Source organism: Myotis brandtii, unplaced genomic scaffold (genome assembly GCF_000412655.1).
Source record: "Myotis brandtii unplaced genomic scaffold, ASM41265v1 scaffold208, whole genome shotgun sequence".
In the NCBI taxonomy this organism is placed as follows: Eukaryota; Metazoa; Chordata; class Mammalia; order Chiroptera; family Vespertilionidae; genus Myotis; species Myotis brandtii.
This window is the reverse complement of record NW_005357764.1, coordinates 6,116,697-6,129,368: the sequence shown is the minus strand read 5'-3', so window position 1 is coordinate 6,129,368 and position 12,672 is coordinate 6,116,697.

The following is a 12,672-nucleotide window of genomic DNA, read 5'->3' as shown; positions in this document are numbered from 1 at the left end:
TTTTTTTTTTTTTTTTTTTTTTTTTTTTTGCTATTTTGGTTCCTTTTTGTTTTAGCCTGTCAGTTTTTTTAAGTTTATTTTTATTGGGTACACTATTACAGGTGCAATCTTAGCTTCTTATTTTGACAAATGTACCACGGTTATTATGTAACTCGTATATTAGGGGGAACTAGGTGAGAGGAATAGCGGAACCCTCTTTGCTACCTTTGGAAAACTTTTCTTTAAATCAAAATTATTCCAAAATTAAAAGTTTATTTTTTTTTAAAAAAAGTAGTAACCCTCCAACATACTGAAAAGCAACTGGCCTAGATAGTAATTTTTGCCAAATTATTCGAAGAATAGATATCCTTCTTTTATTTAAATTGTTACAGAAAATTGAAAAAGAAAGAATGTCTTCTAAAGATTATATTAACTTTATGAGGTTAATATAATCTTTTAAAATTTTATTATTAAGATAATAAAATTATAAAAAAATATTATTAGTAATCCTCACCCCAGGATATTTTCCATTGCTTTTCAGAGAGAGTGGAAGAGGAGGGAGAGAGACATCGATGTGAAGGAGACACATGGATTGGTTGCCTCCCGCACGAGCCCTAACCAGGGCTGGGGATGGAACCTGCAACCCAGGTACCTGCCCTTGACCAGGAATCAAACCCAAGAACCTTTGGTGCGCAGGCCAACGCTCTAACCCAGGGGTGGGCAAACTTTTTGACTTGAGGGCCACAATGGGTTCTTAAACTGGACCGGAGGGCCGAAACAAAAGCATGGATGGAGTGTTTGTGTGAACCAATATAAATTCAAAGTAAACATCATTACATAAAAGGGTACGGTCTTTTTTTTTTTTTTTAGTTATTTTCATTTAAAACTGGCCGGATCCGGCCCGCGGGCTGTAGTTTGCCCACGGCTGCTCTAACCATTGAGCCACGCTGATGAGGTTAACATAATCTTGATATGCAAGCTGGTCAAGGACAATATGATGAAAGAAAATTGTAGGCCAATCACTTATGAAGAGGCAAAAATCCTAAGTGAAAAATTAGCAAACTGAAAATATATATCACTGATTCAGCAGGAGTACAAGGCCAGTGTTAAATTAGAATGTGAAATTTGAACAGTCAAAGTAATTTACCAAATTAACAGAGCAAAGAAGAAAACCCATATAATTATCTCAATAGATGCAAACAGAAAAAGTATTTGATAAAAATTTAATATCACTCATAAAAATTCTTGATCAATTTAGAATGGAAGGAAACTTCCTGAACCTGATAAAAAAAAAAAAATGTCTATCAAGCCCGACCAGTGTGGCTCAGTGGCTGAGCGTCGGCCCATGAACCAAGAAGACAGAGTTCAATTCCCTGTCAGGACACATGCCTGGGTTGGAGGCTCCAGGAGGAAGCGTGCAGGAGGCAGCCGACAGATGTTTCTATCTCTCTTTCCCTTCCTCTCTTTCTAAAAATCAATAAAATACATATACATTTATAAAAAAATAAAATAAACTCAGATATGACTGAGGTCTGCCTGCTATTGGAGATACCATTTAGCATTGAACTACATGTTTTAGCTAGCAGAGTAAGAGAAGAAAATAAAATAAAAAGAATAAAGATTGCAATGGAAGAAAAAAATTTCAATTTGAGGTGCAGGTGACATAATTGTCTACATAAAAAATGCAAGGAAATCTACAGGTAAACTGAATGAACTAAGGAGAGTTCGTGAGCTGGGGTGGGGTGGGGGCTGCAGGAGTGTCTAGCTTCATTGTCATAGCACAAAAGGATAAAAACTCTGGGAGCCCTTGCTGCCTTGCTACCCAGGCTAAATGGCTTGGGGATGTCGATACCCAAAAGGCCTGAGGTGTCAGCTCCCATTAGCGGGGAGCTTTTCACGGGGTGCACCCCTCGGGGCTCAGCACCCCTGTACGCAGCAGGCGCCCGGCCCTGGACTCGCCCGTAGTTTCGGTTGGAAGATACCAGTAGAAGCTTTGAAGGAGGCTCCAGGAGGCTCTGCCGCCAGCCAGCTTCCTCTCGGTCTGGAGCCGGGGAGACCTGGGTCAGAGCACGTCCAGGCCTTCCCCTTGGGGTCCAAGCCCTGAAACTGGGCCTTGGCTCTGTGGCCTGGGAACCTCCCGCTGGCTGGCGGGGAGGGAAGCTGTAAGGGTGCCCAGGCTGCTGCTCCTGTGCGGGCCTCTCTTTCCCCATCGCCCCAAGCCCAGCGCTCGGTAGCTCCCTGCCAGCATCAGCCTCACTGGCTGGCACGGCCTGCTGAACGGGAGGCCTGTAATTTGTGACTCATGGCCCCTCACCAACCGTGGGCCATGCTGAGTCACTTGGGCTTGCCCGTTCTGCCAGGAGTGCCAGGGGCCCAGCGCCTCCTGGGCCCTGGGCAGTGGTGGACCCCACTTCCGACTGCTGGGCAGAGCTGGCTTCAGCTCCGGGAAAGGGCAGTGGTGAGCCCCAGAGGGCCAGCGGGTGTGCGGGGGTGGGGTGAGGTGGGAGGGGGGCTTTTTGAGAGGCCCTGGAACCCCAGCCTGTGGTGCTCAGGTTCCTTTGTTTCCTGGGACTTGCTCCCCACGGGCCCTGACTGGCACCTGCCTCACATCCCCAAGGCTGGGGCCACGGATGGTCTGCCATGGTCTTAGGAGGGCTTCAGAGTTAGGGTCCCAGGTCACCCAGGGCCAGCCAGGCTGCCAACCGACCTGGGCCCTCCAGCCGCTCCCTCAGCCTCCTTTCATTATTTTCTTGCAAATCAGGACAGAAGGGGACACAGCGAGGAGCGCCTTTTAATTGTTTTCTGCTCGTCAGATAGACAAACAATCGGAAGGCCTAGTAACCACCAGCAGCGAAGAGAAGGTAAGGAAGCAGGCATGTCCTATGACAACGGCAGGGAGCACGGCCCAGCCTGTCTCTGAGGGGCCACCTGGCAGTGGTTGTTAACATTTAAAAGACAGATGTACTTTCTATGCTCGTGTTTGACCCAGCAGTACATTTCTGAGAGCATTTTATGTAAAACAAACAAACAAAAAAATGTCCACAACGATACAAAACCAGTTTGCAGTTTCACGTGTTTCTGTAAGCGTACATAACGGAGACAGTTACGTCCAGGAATGTTTTCTGCAGCTTTGTTTGCAACTGCAGAAAAGTGGCAACAGCCTCAATGCCCATCTGCAGGGCGACGGATAAATAAACCCGACTCTACTAGCGAGTGCTCCCAGCTGTTGGAAAAATGAGGTAGGTCTGTATGATCCAGGTCTGCATGGAAGGAGGTGCGTGATATATCATAGAGTAAAAACGAGTCACAGGACCATGTGTTTAATATGGTCCTGTTAAACCAGCAAAGCCCGTGTGTGTGTGTGTGTGTGTGTGTGTGTGTGTGTGTGTGTACACATAGGGAAAGGTCTGGAAGGAGGTTAGTGGCGATTTTCTCTGGGAAGGGGCTGATAATTGAGATAATGAGAGACTTCTTAATGTATTTATCCCTATATTGTATGATGCTTTTACATGTGTGCATTTACTTTAAATAAGAAAGAAAAAAAAACAATTAAAAACAAAATAAGCCATTGTCCCTCCCCATCCTGAGGACTGGAACGCATGCATGTGAGATGGGAGATGTGGACGAGATCTCTCCTGCCTCCCTCTGGGCTGGAGACTTCCCAGGTCCCTTCCTCCCTCAGGGCAAATCTCCCAGTGGGAGCACAGCTGGGTCTGACTCCCATTCCTAACAACTTCCCAGGTCTACCCTCCCTTCTCCCGGCGACTTCCTTGGGGACCTCTCTGCCCCCATTTGTGCTCCCAGAGCCCCCTGCCTGTCTCCTCTGTGGCTCTTCACACTGGTGACCACCCCAGCCCCGCTCCTAACAGCTAGATCTGCACCTTGGGCAGCAACAAGGCAGAATCCTGCCCCTCTCTGCTCTTCCTTTACATGCACAGAGTGGGGCCACATTAAATTTTTGGTGAGTGACATGAGAATGAATAATATAGGAGCCCTGGCCGGTTTGGATCAGTGGATAGAGCGATGGCCTGTAGACTAAAGGGTCCTGGGTTTGATTCCCGTCAGGGGCACATCCTGGGTTGCGGGCTTGATGCCCAGTAGGGGGTGTGCAGGAGGCAGCGTATTGATAATTCTCTCTCATCATTGATGTTTCTATCTCTCTCCCTCTCCCTTCCTCTCTGAAATCAATAAAAACATAAAATAAGATTTAAAAAATAATATAGGAACCACCAGAGGGACACTGGGTGGGACGGGACCTCTGAGATCACCTGGCCCACTTTCCTACCCAGTGCCCACTGCCCCCTGCTGGACACCTCCAGTGATGGGCAGCCACTGCCATCTGAGGCGGCTCAGTTCCCTTCCTGAGGGGAGGAGGTGGCTTCCATGGGCTAATCAGAGGAGGGAGAGTGGAGGAGGCATATTTTCATATGGCAGAAGGGACATTTAAGACTTTGCTGTCAGGGGACACCTGATATGGAAATCCAATAGATTTTTAATTGTTGATCATAAGATTTTTTAATTATTGAAAACAATCTTTGAAAAGTTCATAGATAAAGTTTTTCAGAAACTGGGGCATTCAGGTCAATTTCAAGTCCGTGGTCAGTTCTCAGCGGGCAGTTTAGAGGCTTGACGGGTGAGAGAGAAAGGCTCCATTTCTCCGGCCAGGAGAGCCCTAAGCTGCTGCCCCTGGTCCCAGCCGGCAGGACCTCATCCAGCTTCAGCAGGTCAGCCCCACCCTAACCACCGTGTCGGCAGCGTAAATTAAGCATTAAAAGCAAACTAATTAGTACTTCAGGGTAGCTTCATTCAGAAAATTACCGCACGGGGGAGGAGGCGTCTCATTTAGGACCGACTTAATTAAAAGACGCGCGGTAAGTTCCTGTAATAGATGAAGACAGCACTTTCCAGAAACACCGTAAATGAAATGTTTTACTGTATATATCAAATGGTGATTCAATCTTTAATATCAAAATCCCTCAAGAATGCCATTGTCAGCGACAAACACAGCAGCCCTTGCAACAAAGGGCCTAATTGTTCCCTCCTCCTGTCTCCGGAGCCCACAGGAAGTCGTAACTTCTCGGTTGTACTTCATTGTTAATGCCTATGGGTAATGCCAGCTCCGGGAGGAATCCGCGATGAAGACAGAGAATGGGAGAAGCCCTGTTTCGGACTGGCTGACTTGTGGTTTAGAAAATGACCCGTCTCTCCCAAGTGAGGGGGCAGCTGGGTTGGTTGAGTCTCTGCCACAGTGGGTAGCACAGAGACACCGAGTGACCTGCCCAAATTGTCCAGCACAGTGGAGGTTGGAGAGCAGGCCCAGCCACAGGTGTGGGATGGCCTGGCGCTGCTCCTGCCCTGAGAATGTGGCCCGAGGCAGGCAGGACCGAGTGCCTCCAGCCTGCTCTGTGCCCCTCCTTCCCCACACCGGCTGCCAGGCTTCCTCCCAGCCCGGCTCCTGGGACTGACTCCACGATGCAGGGCACCCTGAGCACTTCTTCCTACAGGGTGGGTGTAGGCCTTCTCCCTAGAACACATGGCTCAGGGAGGAACCTAGAGAACGGCGGGTGGATGGGCCATGGAGCCATCGGTCCACAAGAAATTGACAAAAAATCTCCCAGGCTTGGGGTGGGGTTATTGAGGGGATTTGCGACTAACTAAGGACCTTCACTTTTTTTGTTGTTGTTGTTAATCCTCACCCAAGGATATTTTCCCATTGATTTTTAGAGAGAGTGGAAGGGAAAGGGAGAGACAGAGAGACACATGATTGGTTGCCTCTGCACTCACCCCGACCAGGGCTGGGGAGCCTGCAACCAAAGTAGGTGCCCTGGACTGGAATCGAACTCGGGGCCCTTCAGTCCGCAGGCCGACTCGGGGCCCTATAAGAGCTGCTTATGGATTCTCAGAATAGACGCTGCATCAGAGCTGGATGGGACCATCAGAATTGGCTAGCCAACCCCTTGTCATATAGATGGGGAAATTGAGGCCGGGGAGGGTCCTTTGGGCTGGCAGAGTTGGATCAGGCACACCTCCTAGCTGCTGGTCTGGGGCTCCGTCACTATCCAACAGCCCAGGCAGCCACTGGCCCGCCTGGAAGCTGCTCCACGCGAGACTGGGTTTCAGCCTCCTGGGCTCCCTTGACCACATGCCCTCGTGCGAGGCATCATCCACACACTGTATGTGGCATGCGTGCCACAGGGCCAACCCTTGCTGCAGCCAGGCTCGCACGCCTTTAAGAACCACCAGCGGCCTCCTCACCCAGAGGCAGACGCCTGTCGGCTGTTCACCCACCTGGCTGCTTGCTTCCCCCTCTCCCCGCCGACTCCACCACCCACTTGTGCAAAGCAAGTCACCGAAAACCAACATGCTTGGCAACAGCCTCACTCCCAATTTGACATGTTCCTAATATTCCACTTAAAGAGTTTTTCGCATCCTTTGAGGCTTTCAAGGAGTTTCTTAAGCTACTGGGATAGTTCTGTCTTAACTCCAAGTCAACCGGTCGCATTTCAGAAGCTTCCAAGACTAAATGGAAGAACCTGAGCGTGAGGGAGTCATTCACCAGCACTAGGGGCAATCCTGGCCCTGTAATTAGGAAAACAGCAGCCCTTTTTCACACTCTCATTCACATTCTCTTTCATCTCTCCCTGCCCACAGGAGAGAGGGAGGGACAGTTTCTGGGGGGCTTGGAAGTGTAATCCATGAAAACTGTTGTTGAGTGGGCATGATGCTTGGTGTTTCCTGCCCGCTTCCCACAGACAAAGTTAAGCAGGTCAAAGATGATGCAATACTCACTTGCTGTTCTGAATATGTAAATATATATAACATTCCACATATGGTGAATATTTTTAATCTTTTTCTTTTAGCATACAGTATCTGGAAATTTTCTCCTCCTAACCATTTTTGCTTTGTACAAAGTTTTTGCTCAACATTTCATGTGCCATATTTACATATTATATTTAAAATATTTTTTATTTAAAAGGTGACAATGTGTTAGCTCGTCCTTTCATTACATAGTCTCAATCACTGCTTGGCCTACTTTTGTTTTCTTTGGATTTAAGCCCATCATACTTTCCAGAAATGTCTCAAATACCCAGAGCTCATTTCTGCAGGCTTTAAAAAAATATAATCTTTTATTTTCCACAATCTTCTTGCTACCATGAGAACGCTGACCACTTCCCGCTTAAAATTTGCGAGGGAAGTCCCTTTTTGCTGATCCAAGTTCCCATACATCCCCAGTTCTGCTTTTTCCTATGATCCTGCGAGAAGAAGAAAAGCCAGAAGTGTGAAGTATTGCCAAATGCTGGTTTGCATGAGACCGTGAGATGGTTCTTCATCTGGAAGAATCAGGATGGCGTTCTTCCCGCACTCACCCCCTCCTCTTCTGCTATTTCTCCCTGCTCCGGCTATAATTGGTCTCCACTGTCACACCTGAGTTTCCATTTTCCCGATAGAGCCTGTTGTCATAAAACTTCATTTAAAAAGCTCTGTTTAGATAGACCATGTCAAGGTTCATATACAAAAATGTAAAGTGCTTTCTTCTGAGAACATGATGGGCATGGTTTTTTCCTCCCTAAGAAAAGAAGCACAAGTTCCCATTCTTCCTCATTTCAGGACTTGATGTCAAACGTTAAGGAGAAGATGCCGGGCCGGTGTGGCTCAGTGGATGAGCATTGACCTAGGAACCAGGAGGTCACAGTTCGAAGGGCACATGCCTGGGTTGTGGGCTTGATCCCCAGTAGGGGGCGTGCAGGAGGCAGCCGATCCATGATTCTCTCTCATCATTGATGTTTCTATCTCTCCTTCTCCCTTCCTCTCTGAAATCAATAAAAAATATATTAAAAAAATAAAATAAAAAGTCAGAGAAAAAGGATGGTGGGTGTTGATTAGCCTTTTATCATCCCAGATCATGCTGTGACGTGGCAGCTGTGACAAGCGGGGCGCTGTGGCTGAGTGCGTCTCTGAGATGCCCGCACAGGTCCCCCTCCCCTTCCAGCCAGCCCCACCCCACAGGGAGCAACGCCACCACATGCGGAGGTGCCTCCCTGTGTCCACATGGCACAGGACACAGATAAAACAGGAAACAGAAAGGCAAAAAGGAAAGACCCTGAGGTCATGGCTGGTGCTGGGTCTGCAGCACCATGCGTGGTGAGCTGCTTCTTGGCCATGTGACAGCGAGGAGGCAGCCTCCGTGGAGGGCGGGCCCGGCAGCCCTGCTGGTCCCGAGTGTCCTCCTGTGGGGGATGGATGGAGGCCCATGGCCTGGAGGTGGGCGAGAGCATCCCTTCTCTCTCCCGCAGGAGCCGTCCTCAGAAGCTGTCTCATGCCCTCCCTCTCCCCACCTCCTGCTTGGAGAGGCTTTGGCCGCACCCCTGCCGTCCACCCTCCCTCCAAGCTGTGGGGACACTTGCCGGATCTCTGTGGCTTCTCTGTGGGTGCCCCGCCCCCAGGTGCACCAGGGCCCCTGCTGGTGTGTCCGCAGTCACACAATCCTGACCCTTTATGAACGGGCTTCTCTCCGGCACCACCAGGGGCTTTCCGGCAGGAAGCACCCCTTTCTCCCTCTCCAGGACCCACTTAGGTACAAAGGCTTCGCTCTCTGGGAGCTCCCAGGGCAGGAGCTCAGCCTTGGTGACCAGCCTGGCTGGTCCATGTGTTTGGCCCTCCCCTTTCCAGGCCCTCACTTCCCGCATTTCTGACTGAGCAGGTGTGGGTGGCTAAGCTCCTGCCGCAGCCCTAACAGTGCGGCCACCACACAGCCTTTTCATCCGCACGGCAAGCACATGGTGGCCCTTCATCATCACCCCACTTCCCAGATGAGAAGACCGAGGCCACCAGGGACATGAAGCCACATGCCAAGGTGACCCCGCTAGCAGGTGGTAGCAGCTGGGCCGAAACGCAAACCAGGTGCTGCTGACCACACTGGATGCAGCGTATTTTAGGAGAGCAGCTTCAGTTTGGGAGAGGCCTCCTTTTCCTCTGTCCTGGGGTGTTGCCCAAAGGGACCCAGAGCTGGAGGCGGGCGGGGTCTGAAGCCCGAGTTCTGGCCTTCCCTCAGCCCCTTTAGACCTCAGGTTGGTCCTTCCACTTCTGAGTGTGTCAGGCAGAATAATGTTCCCCCTCATCCTGATCCCTGGAACCTGTGAGCAAGTTCCCTTCCAAGGCCAGAGGGACTTCCCAGATGTGGTTAGTTAAGGATCTGGCTTATCCAGGTGGGGCCAAAGCCATCCTGAGGGTCCCTCAAGAGGGAGGCAGGAGAGTTAGTCAGAAGAGCTATGGCAACGAAGCAGAGGTCCGTGGGCGATTGGGAGACACCACGCTGCTGGTGTGGAAGAGGGAGGATGAGGTCATGAGCCAAGGAACCCTGGAAGCTTCTAGAAGCTGGAAAAGACAAGGAAATGATTCCTCCTTGAGCCTCTAGAACAGCGGTTCTCAACCTGTGGGTCGCGACCCTTTGGGGATCGACCGACCCTTTCACAGGGGTCGCATAAGACCATCGGAAAACACATATATAATTACATATTGTTTTTGTGATTAATCACTATGCTTTAATTATGTTCAATTTGTAACAATGAAATTGGGAGTCACCACAACATGAGGAACTGTATTAAAGGGTCTCGGCATTAGGAAGGTTGAGAACCACTGCTCTAGAGTCTAGATTCTAGACTTTAGAAGGAATGCAGCCCAGCTGACACTTCGTTCAGGACGTCTGACCTCCAGAACCGTAAGGTAGTAAATGTGTGTTGTTTTGTCACTGAAGTTGTGGTAAATTGTTATAGCAGCAACAGGAAACGAATATACTGAGCTTCAGCTGTCCCCTCTGTAAACAAGTGGGCAGCTGGCCAGGTGGGCCCTGCACGCTGTGCTGTCTCAACAGGTGTTGCAGGTCTAGGCCAGCAGGGCCTGGAGTCGCTTTGACTGATTTTATGAACTTTCTTTGGGAATCTAGCACGTAGCTTTGTCTCCTATGGCCGTGGGCGGTTTAGTCTGCGATGAGGTTGAAGGAAAAGAAGGCAGCTTTGCAGGGTGGGCCTTGCTGGGGGTTTGTGGACCCCTGGGCTGGGCCTTGTCTGCGGACCAATCCCCTAAAAGGCCACAACTGCCTCTGGCTCCCTTAGAATTACAGCCTCTGCCCAGGCCTCCCCTCCCCAGAATGGCCAGGGTTGAGGATGCCTCGCAGGGCAAAGGGCTCCATGCAGACTCTGAACTCCACACGGCCCCATCCTCTTCCGCGTTCCCACCACTGGTCCAGAGACTTCCAGGGAGCAGCTGCTCAAGAAATGTGTGTTGAATGAATGAATGATTCAATCACACACAGACACACAGCTGAGCACATCACACAGCCATCTCTGTACCGAGACACCTACCTCGACAGGCACCTGCCTACGAGTTCACACGCACAAACACGCGCACACAGGCCTGGGCACGGACACAGTGAGCACAGGCAGGTGCTGCCGAGCCCCTATTTTGGAGAAAGGAGGACACTTCTGTCCCCATCGTGAGAGCCGAGATGCCAGCGAGGGCAGCAGATCTGGGAGGAATTTATGAATCTACTGGCAGCAGGGGCTTCCCAACAGGAAGGACGGGGCAGATCTCCCGCTGATAAGCGGTGGGAGCCAGATGCTGGCTGCCGTTGGTGGGCACGCGCACCTGCAGTGCCAGGAGCCAGCGCAGGTGTCTGAGTCCGCTCCCCCGCGAGGGGACATGAGCCTCTGACTTTTGCGCCCCAATCACAAGCCACCCTGGATCTTGGGGGAGGCCCAACTCTGGGGCAGTTATCCTAGAAATGAGGACGTGTAAGCTAAAAATGCCGCTGGTAAAAAAATAAGGGTGGGATGGAGGGTACCGAGCAAGAAAGGACCCCTGCTCTCGGAAAGGCTTGGTTTGAGTGTGCCATTGAGGGCGCCATTGAGTCTAATCCCTTACAAGGGTGCTTTTCCCTAAATGTCCACAAGGGGGCTCTACTGAGCGGAATCCCTTACTAGGGTGCTGTCCTCTAAATGCCACAAGAGGGCGCTATGGAGCACAATCCGCTTACTAGGGTACTATTCTGCCACTTACCAGCTCGTGACCTTGGGCTGGTTCATTAGTGTCGCTGCATCTCTGGAATGGGCTGGTGAAGGTACCTGCTTATCAGGGCTGGGGGGAGGATCGGATGAGAGAATGAAAGTGAAGTGCTCAGCTCATTGTCCAAAGATATAAGCAAAAATTGGGAGCGTAAGATACCGGAAGCCCTTGGTCCAAAGTCTGCTTAACCCATCCTAGGCCAGAATAACCAGGAGGAGGTGGGAAGTCCTCTCCGGCCACCTCCCACCAGTCAGCCGCGCAGTCTAGAATCCTCTTCTGTGTTCCCAGCGCGGCCCAGTGACGCCCAGGGAGCAGCAGGCCCCTGCTGACCCGGTGCTGGCTTGCAGGGTGAACCTGAGTACATTTCTCCCCGCCTGTCTGACCCCAGCTGCCTCATGCTCTCCAGCCTGGAGAGTTGTGAAGCTCCAATGAGACTGTGCATCTAAAGCTACTAGAGGTGAGGAACCCTCACTTGGCCGGCAGCAGCTCTGGCATCCCTGGTTCGATATGGATGATTGTGCTGCAGGCCAGCGGATCCACCCTTCATCCTTGAGCCTCTCACCACTTTCTCCTGCATCTCTCACGTTCGGCTCCCATATGGTCACTGAGGCTGTTGCCCAGGTCCAACAGCACCAGCTGGGCGTCTGGGGTCAGTGGTCAGATGCTCCCATTTCCTCATCCCAACCCAGGAAAAGCCTAGGCAGGGCCCCCACCCAGCATGTCATGTCTCCTATGGCTCACATACCCTGGGTGTTGAGAGGGGAGCCCCAGATGCCTGGAGCATCCTGGATTCTGCCCTACTGTGTGCTCCTTCCTGGAGGTGGGGAGCCCAGTTTCATCAGGAAGCGTAAGTCCAACAGGCAGGTGAGACAGAGCCTGGACAACCCCCGTGTTAGTACCCAGTGCTAAGTGGGTCCCCATCATCTCACCTGCTGGCCGGGAGCTCCCATGGGGCAGGGCCCGGTCTGTTTCACCTTGTCCTGGGCACCCATCTGGGACCTGGGGGCCAAAGGGATGCTGAGAGAGAGGATACATAGGGACTGCGGTCCCGAGTCACGGGGCTTGGTTTCCATGGCTGTGCCCTCTCCCCACCCTCCATGCTGGGGGAGGAGGGCGTCTGCCAAGTCCACGCTGCCCAGTGAGTGTGGGGTGCCATGGCCGGGGCCCACTGTGCGCTGTGGGACCCCGGCCACCAGCGCCGGGGCAGTGGCGGCCTTGTTTCCGAGCGCACCACACCCTCCCTTGACTCATTCTGAGAGAGCGCTGCCGCGAGGGTTTCTGGCCTCTGAGTTCACCTTTGGTTTGGTTTCTGCTCGGGCAGCTCAGAGCAGTTTTGTTTTTAAGTGCAAACCCACAGAGCTGCTTTCCCCTTTCTCTGATCCCCCAAAACAAACAAAGGATGTTGGTCTGCATTTTGGTTTGTTTTGAAGTTGAGAGGAAAGTGAGGGAAACGGGTCACCTCAGAAGCTTCGAGGGTGGCCAGGCCGGTCAGGGAGCGTGGGGGCCTCTGGGAGGGGCGGGTGGTGGTGAGGGTGGCGCCTCGCTCCCTCGCTCCCTCGCTCCCTCGGGGGACAGGCCACCAGCCACGCTGGGTGGGCCCTGCTCTCATGGAGTTCACTCTTCTTTAAAAGG